Below are 8,454 nucleotides of genomic sequence, written 5' to 3' on the forward strand. Positions count from 1 at the left end.
ATCCCCCATGAATACTGAAGGACGACTGTATACTTATCATATAATCCAGTGGTCCCCAACCTTTTTGGCACCAGGGACTAGTTTCGTGGAAGACAGTTTTTCCACAGACCTGGGGTGGGGGTGCTTTCGGGATGATTCAAGCGCATTACATTTATTGCACAGTCAAACCTCTCTGCTGATGATAATCTGTATTTGCAGCCACTCCCCAGTGCTAATATCACCTCCTCAGCCCCACCTCAGATCATCAGGCATTAGATTCTCATGAGTGTGCAACCTACATCCCTCACTTGCGCAGTTTGCAGTCGGGTTCATGCTCCTATGAGAATCTAATGCCACCACTGATCTGACAGGAGGCGGAGCTTATGCAGCGATGCCAGCGATGGGGAGCTGCTATAAATACAAAGCTTCACTTGCTCGCTGCTCACCTCCTGCTCTGGGGCCCAGTTCCTAACAGGCCATGGGTGTTCCATGGCCCAGGGATTGGGGACCCCAGATATAACCCATCAATTCCACTCCCAGGTATTTACCTGAGGGAATTGACAACATACATACATAAGACTTGTATGTGAATCTTCATAGCAGCACTATTCATAACAGCCCCAAACTGGAAACAACTTGAATTTCCATCCATGGTGGAATGGATAAACAAGTTGTGGCATATTCATTTAATAGGGTACTTCTTAACAATAAAATGAAGTAAACTAGTGATATATACAATGATATATATGAATCTTGAAACATGCTGAGTGAAAAAAATCCAGGCACGAAAGAGTGAATACTCTATAGTTACATTTATATGGCACTGTAGGAAAGAAATTTCATCCATAATGACAGAAAGTAGGTTGCTGGTTGCCAGGGGCAACAGTGGGGTGGGGGTTGACATGAAAGGTACACAAGGGACATTTGGGGTGATAAAATCTTCTGTATCCTGGTGGTTGTTAATCAGGTGTATACATTTGTCAAAACTCATTTTATAGTATACTTAAAATGTGTGAATTTTATTCTATATAAATGCTAAGTCTATTTTTTAAAAATTAGCAACCAACAAGGCAATGTAAACCATAAATCAAAAATATAATGCCCAAGTACCATTTATTCCATAGATGGTTCAATATTGAAAAACATCTGTTAATGAAATCCACAACAGTAACAGATATATTATTAAGGAAAGCTATTTGACATCCATTTATGATTTCTAAAATAAAACAAAAAAAATCCTTAAAAACTAGTGGAAGCGAAACTTCTTAATCTGATTAATGGTATCTACCGTAAGTTTCCAGCAAATACCACATTTCATTGTGAAACTTAGTTTGAACCATTCTTTTTTTTTTTTTTTGAGACAGAGTCTCACTCTGTTGCCCGGACTAGAGTGAGTGCCGTGGTGTCAGCCTAGCTCACAGCAACCTCAGACTCCCGGGCTTAAGCGATCCTACTGCCTCAGCCTCCCGAGTAGCTGGGACTACAGGCATGCACCACCACGCCCGGCTAATTTTTTCTATATATATATATATTTTAGTTGGCCAGATAATTTCTTTCTATTTTTAGTAGAGACGGGGTCTCGCTCTTGCTGAGGCTGGTCTCGAACTCCTGACCTCGAGCAATCCACCCGCCTCGGCCTCCCAGAGGGCTAGGATTACAGGCGTGAGCCACCACGCCCGGCCAGAACCATTCTAATTAATGCCAGAAACAAGGGCAGAATGCTTGCTAGCACTTCCACTCAATGTTTCTGGAGCTACTGGTACACATAAGAAAAAGAAAACAGGTGCCTGGGTACAATGGCTCATGCCTGTAATCTCAGCAGTTTGGGAGGCCAAGGCAGGAAGATTACTTGAGGCCAGGAGTTTGAGACCAGCCTGAGCAACACAGTGAGATTGTCTTTACAAAAAATTAAAAACTAGAAATTAGCCGGGCATGGTAGTGTACACCTGTAGTCTCAGCTACTTGGGAGGCTGAGGTAGGATTGCTTGAGCCCAGAAGTTTAAAGCTACAGTGAGCTGTGACGACACCACTGCACTCTAGCCAGGGTGACAGAGTGAGAACTTGTCTAGAGAGAGAGAGAGAGAGAGAGAGAGAGAGAGAGAGAGAGAGGGAGAGAGAGATGTGGCAGATAATTTACAAAGGCTCACTCTGTCCATTCCAACTCTGATTTCCCTGTATCAGAGAGGCTGAAAGCTCAGCTATTTGCAAGCTTCCTGGTCTGTAGGAGTCCGCCTAAGTCTCATCAGGCAAAAGCAGCTGAGCGCAGTATGTGGCAGTACTGGCACGTGGGGAGACTGGACCTTCTGGCAAGTCTCATGGTGGTGGCATCTGGTTCTTTCAGGGCTTCTATGACCCATTTTCTGGCATCTAGTCCTTAGTGTCATAAATACTGAGTGGCAGAAGTGATGGGTTGTGCATTCTCCTTGCTATTAATATATTGCATCCAAGTTCCACACTCCTGTAGATTTCGTGACCTAATTTAATAATTTTTAATAAACGATTTTTTGCTTAAATTGTTTAAGCAGCTAAGAGTCTTGGCCAAGGAAAGGGATAATGATTAGACAAGAAAAAAATAAATTTTTCTTTATTTGCAGATTATAGGATTGCATAAGAGAAAATCTGAGAAACACACTATATATAAAAACTATAATACCAGGTCAAAAGCATATTATGAAAGTAGAGATAAAATGCTACTTATGTTCAGAAGAGAAAGACAATTTCTAGCTTTGAGAACCTTGCGGTGGTGGGAGGAGGCTGAGGTGTGGTAGGGGGCAGGGATGTTCAGGGATCAAGTCTCCCTGGAATAAGCGACAGTCAAAATGTAGATCGGCACTGGGAACTGAAGGGAATGCATGGGGACAGGCAGTTCAAAGTCAGGCATAGTGGGGCGTTAACATTGATAAGCACATAGCACAGGAAGGGAAACAATGGGAAACGTGATTGAAAAGGTAGATTACGAAGCTGCTTGAATCCCAAATGAAGAAGTGTGACTTGATTAGGTAAGCAATGGGGAGTAATGGGAGTTTATTGAGCAGGGGTTGGGTAAGAGAGAAAGAGGCAGGGGGGAGAGAGAGATTTAGGGCTCTAATGGCAGTTCATCAACTGAGCTGGGGGAGTAAAAATACAGCTAGAAGAGTGCGATAGGGGTAGAGATGTCCCACTCACCTGCAGAGGTCACCTTTCTTTAAGCTCACCCTTTCCCCAGAGTCTCTACAGACATAGGCAATTTTTAAAATAAACATCGGTCTTTTTTTTCTTCTATCATGCTTAATTTGCCTGCAAAAGGCATACATTACCTTAGTCCTTTTAACCAGAGCAAGGGAGCCAATGTTTTCAGTCTCTGCACTGCTTCATGATGATGTCAGGAAATCACATTGAACACTAAGTCGATCAAAATCATCAAATACATATCCAGGTCCTAACTTTTCTTTGGATGCTCCAAAGCCTGGACTTACAAATAACCCCAGAGATAATGCTTTCAGGACTTTTCCCCAGTTATGCCTTGACAGGGCTACCTGTTAGGGCTCTCCCCTCGCCCTGCAGCCGTAGCATCTCCAGGGGACAGTGGACCATTGCACATAAAACTACCAGGTTTGCCTTCTACCATCAGAAGGTAGTGGAACAAAGCCTGGCAAGTCAGTAAGGCGGGTTTGTTCGAAGCACCCACTTCACCCAACCCCATGCTGAATATTATCATGGGGACAGAGAGGAGTGACAAGACTTAGAGGACATGTCTACCTCATTCGAGAAAAGACATGTGTATATGTACGGAAGTTCTCACTACAGTAAATATGAAGAGTAATGCCAAAATGAGTGCCTTTGTTTGCATTTCCCAGCAGCAGTCCCTGAGATGAGAGTTTGGGTGCCATCAGTTTATTTGTGAGGTGGCCTGAGGAGTGGGACGGTGGGGAAGTGAGACAGGGAAGAGAGGGAAACCCATAAACAGTGTGGCCACCATGTGCACCTGGACCTTAATCCAGCCAGGGAACTGTCAGTAACGGTGTAAAAAATACGCCTCAGGATTCTCTCTCCACTGCCCACGGCAAAAGGTACCAGGTATTTATACACTAACGTCTGTCATACATTTGTTAAGGGCTGCTCCCAGGGGAATTAGTTCCCTGGGGTATTTCCAGCCAGCTGTACCCAGATATAGCAGAGTAGGCTCAGGGAACCAGAGAAAGCCTTCAGGCAAGGATATGAAGGTGCTGTTAGTTTAAACTCTGAGGCATAACTAAACAGTATAGCAGAGGGTGAGGCACTGGCAGCGTTTGCTATCACGGAGGATACAGACCACATGCTTATACAGGAGTTAGGAGAACACGTGATCCATGGAATGCAATATAGAGCCCATATATATATGATCAATGATTTTGACAAGGGTGCCAAGACTGTTCAATGTTAAAACAGGACTATCTTTTCAAGAAATAGTACTAGGAAAACTGGATGTCCACATGCAAAATAACGAACTTGATCCCTTTCCTTATGCCACATACAAAAATTAACTCAAAATGAATCAAAGCCCATACCAATTAATTAGAATTTCTAGCGGGGGAGGCCTGACATCATATTTTTAAAGCTAAGTGATCCTAAAGTGAAACAAGGTGAACACCACCAGATTTAGATCCATGATCAGTGGAATAAATAGCACACGCAGCTCATAAACTAGTTCTCAAACAACTTTTTGAGCTATTTTTCGCAATGACAAGACTGGGATCATTGTCTAAGTTCCCAAGTTGACTAACTTGGAAGGTCAATGTTCGTTAGCGGTATACACTGTTGATGAAATGGTCTCATTATTTTTAATCCTTTCTCATGCAGTAAAGGTTTCCAAACATTTCAATATGGAAATAAAAGAGGGAGAAAAAATTTGTAAAAGGATAAAGAGACTTGGAATCCAAGAGTTTGATGAAAATGGATGGAAAGTGTAGCTGGAATTCCTGTAATTGACATTGAGAATACTCTGTCTCTTCACTATATTTCTACCCAAGGTGTTGTGTTCAAATACCCATGGTATGAAAAGGCTGATTTCTAAAATAAGCTATTAATTTAGGTAGCCAAAGCTGGTTGTCACAGAGAGAAAAGCATTTTGTAAATAAGTGACTCAACTTTTCTTCATCTGCTCTAACAATGATCTTCTATTTCTCATTAATAAAAACCTGTAGCATCTTTATTCATGAAAAAAAAAAAAAAGAATGATGTCATGTCAGCAACTGCAGAAGCCAAACCTTAGAATCCAGGTAGAAACAAGTCAGAAAAGAAAGAAGGATGTTATATTCAGGAATCCCTTTGCTTTATTCTTTAAAATTTTGAGGAAAATATTGGAAGTCACAGTATGCTAAATTTTCCTTACATAAAGAGAAAGCACATTTAAATTCTCAAACTAACAAAAATGATCACTCCGTGCTTACACATTAAAAATGTGATGGCTAAGTCTGAATCAACCTAGAAAGCTGAGCAGCTTGGGGGGCATCCACATCAGAAGAGCTATTGGACAGGATGAGCCTTCATATTCCTGCCAACCCAGAAGATCCATAATTCCAAAGAAAAATACTCAGACCGTAATCTTAGCAACATAAATAAAGCTATTATTTAAAAAAAATGGATCAAAGATATAACATAAGAGCTAAAACTATAAAACTCTTAGAGAAACCAGAATCAAGATCTTCATGATCTTTGGTAAAATCCTTTGACCTGGATTTGGCAATGCTTTCTTGGCTATGACAACAAAATCACAGGCAACAAAACGAAAAATAGATAAATTGGACTCCATCCAAATTTAAAACGTTTGTACATCAAAGGACACTATTAAGAGAGTGAAAAGACAACCTACAGAATGAGGGAAAATATTTGCAAATCATCTAATAAGAGATTAATATCCAGAATATATGAAGAACTTCTGAAACTCAACAACAAAAAACTACCCAATTAAAAAATGGCAAAGGACTTAAATAGATATTTCTCCAAAGAAGATATATAAATGCCTCATAAACACATGAAAAAATGCTTGCCAGCATTAATTGTTAGGGAAATGTAAGTCAAAACCAGGTATCACCTCACACCCATTAGGATGGCTATTGTTAAAAATGAAAAATAACAAGTGTTGTAACAAGCAAAGAGGTGAAGAAATTGGAACTTTTTTACATTGGTAGTGGGAATGTAACATGCTATAGCCACTGTGGAAAACGGCATGATGGTTCTTCAAAAAGTATGATCCAGCAAATCCAACTCTACATATATGCCCCAAAGAACTGAAAGCAGGCCATGATGACCAGGATTTAAAAAAAAAAAAGAATTGAAAGTAGGGACTTGAACAGCTATTTGTATACCAATATTCATAGCAGCATTATTTACATTAATGAAGGATACATGCAACATAAATAAACTTGAAAACATTATGCTAAGTAAAATAGACACAAAAGGACACATATTATATTATTCCATTTACATGAGGTACCTAGAAAAGGCAAATTCATAACAGAAAGCAGAGTAGTGGTCACCAAGGGCCAGAGGAAGAGAGGGATGGGGAATTATGTACAGAGTTTCAGTCTGGGATGATGAAAAGTTCTGGAGTAGTGGTGACAGTTACACAACATTGTACAATTGTTCTCAATGCCACTGCATTGTACATTTAAAAATGGTTAAAATGGTAAATATTACATACCACAATAACAAATTTTAAGGTACCAAGAAATGGGTAAAAATACTATTAACAGCTGTAGTAACAGTGGCATCAGTAAAAAGAGCCTTCTCAAAATTAAAAATCAAATATTACTTGTACTTGCTAAGAGCAACTGACATCATTTACAACTATATTGATTTAAAATGAAGTTGCTAAAAGTATTAACCTAATAAATGAATTTTCAGAAAGGCAGTCAGAAAGATCTTATGATCAAGCAAAACATCACATATTAAAAGTATTATGTATTGTATTATATACAATCATGACACCAAAAATGTTTTTAAAAATTTGTTTATATTGATATTAATGTATCATCACTATTACCTCTATTATCTTTTACAAACTATAAAACATTTTTTAAAAGCTTTATATTATTGCAATGGCATTTTTTACTTGCTTTTTGAAAAGGAGCTCTGCATTTTTGTTCTGATTGGACCCCACAAACTGTGTAGATGGCCCTGGTCCCTGCTTTACCACAGATAGCCCCTCCAACTTTGACCAAGTCATTTAACCTCTGCCTCGGTTTTTCCACCTCTCAAATGGAAATGATATTTGCCCTGCTTCATAGAATTGATGTGAATATTTGTGTGTGTCTATATGAAAACAGTTTGAAAAAGTACAGGTGCTTTAAAATAATTGGGTGGCATTGTTAATATGAGTAATTAAGAAACAGGGTCTTGCTATGTTGTCCAAGCTGGTCTCAAACTCCTGGCCTCAAGTTAGTCTCCTACTTCAGCCTCCCAAGTAGCTGGGACTAAGGTGTGAGCTACTAGCCCTAGCTAATTTATTTTATTACTTTTTTTGGAGACAGGGTCTCACTATGTTGCCCAGGCTAATAATTTTTAACCACTACCATTCCTGGAGTCTGAGTTGTTAGCCAAACACATTTCTTACCTGAAATGAGGAAATTTAATCCATTTAATTCAGTATTTTCCATAGAGCTTTCCAGCCATTTGAGAAAGAAGCTAAATGATTCATTTGGTCCATAAAGGTATCATTTTTCTAGACTATTGGTTTCATAGATGATATTTCTTCACATGACTGAAAGCAAAGTATAAACTAAAAGTGATGCCAAACACTAGACTGCAGTCAACAATCTTAAAAGCCTAACATCTCAAATAGGCTTTCTATTTGATAAACCCCCTCAAAGGAAAAACAACACGAGGAGGGCCAAGCGCCCCCAGAACCGTCCTTGGACCATCTGCAGATCTTATCTTCTGATCCAACCCTGCTGAGTGTAAACAGACACTGCTGTAAATAGCAGCAGAAATGCCCCAGATGGCTGCGTGCAGGAGCCCTGCCAGATTAGAGCATTTATGGGTCTGGGAGCCAAGGAGGGACCAAAGCAGAAGCTGAGGTCTGAGATTGGAACTCCTACTTAACACAGCTCAGAGCATACTCTGACAATATCCTGTAAGACCGACACTGTCAACTCTCATCGTTTCCTGAGCCTTTTATACACCCTCCTGGCTCTCCCTAGAGACTATGCGTAGGTGACGGGCTGAAGGGTGTGGCCAGGACCTTGGCACAAGCTCTTGTGTCAAGAGGCTGGCCCTGCAGAGCCACACTTGTAACTGATCAATAGGTTAACAGGCTGGTGAGTGGCAGGATTCTGACTGCTGCCCGCACCCCCGAAGCTGGCCAACGTCTCCTTCCTCCAGGATCGTGGAATCCACTCTGAAGTGCCCCCTCTCCACGGCCATCCCTGAGACAGGCCCTCCCACTGCCTAAACTTTGCCCTCTTTCTAATTGCCCTGACCTCATCCCCACCTCCACAGCTGTGTTTAAAGTCCACC

Source organism: Lemur catta, chromosome 14 (assembly GCF_020740605.2).
Source record: "Lemur catta isolate mLemCat1 chromosome 14, mLemCat1.pri, whole genome shotgun sequence".
NCBI classification, from domain to species: domain Eukaryota; kingdom Metazoa; phylum Chordata; class Mammalia; order Primates; family Lemuridae; genus Lemur; species Lemur catta.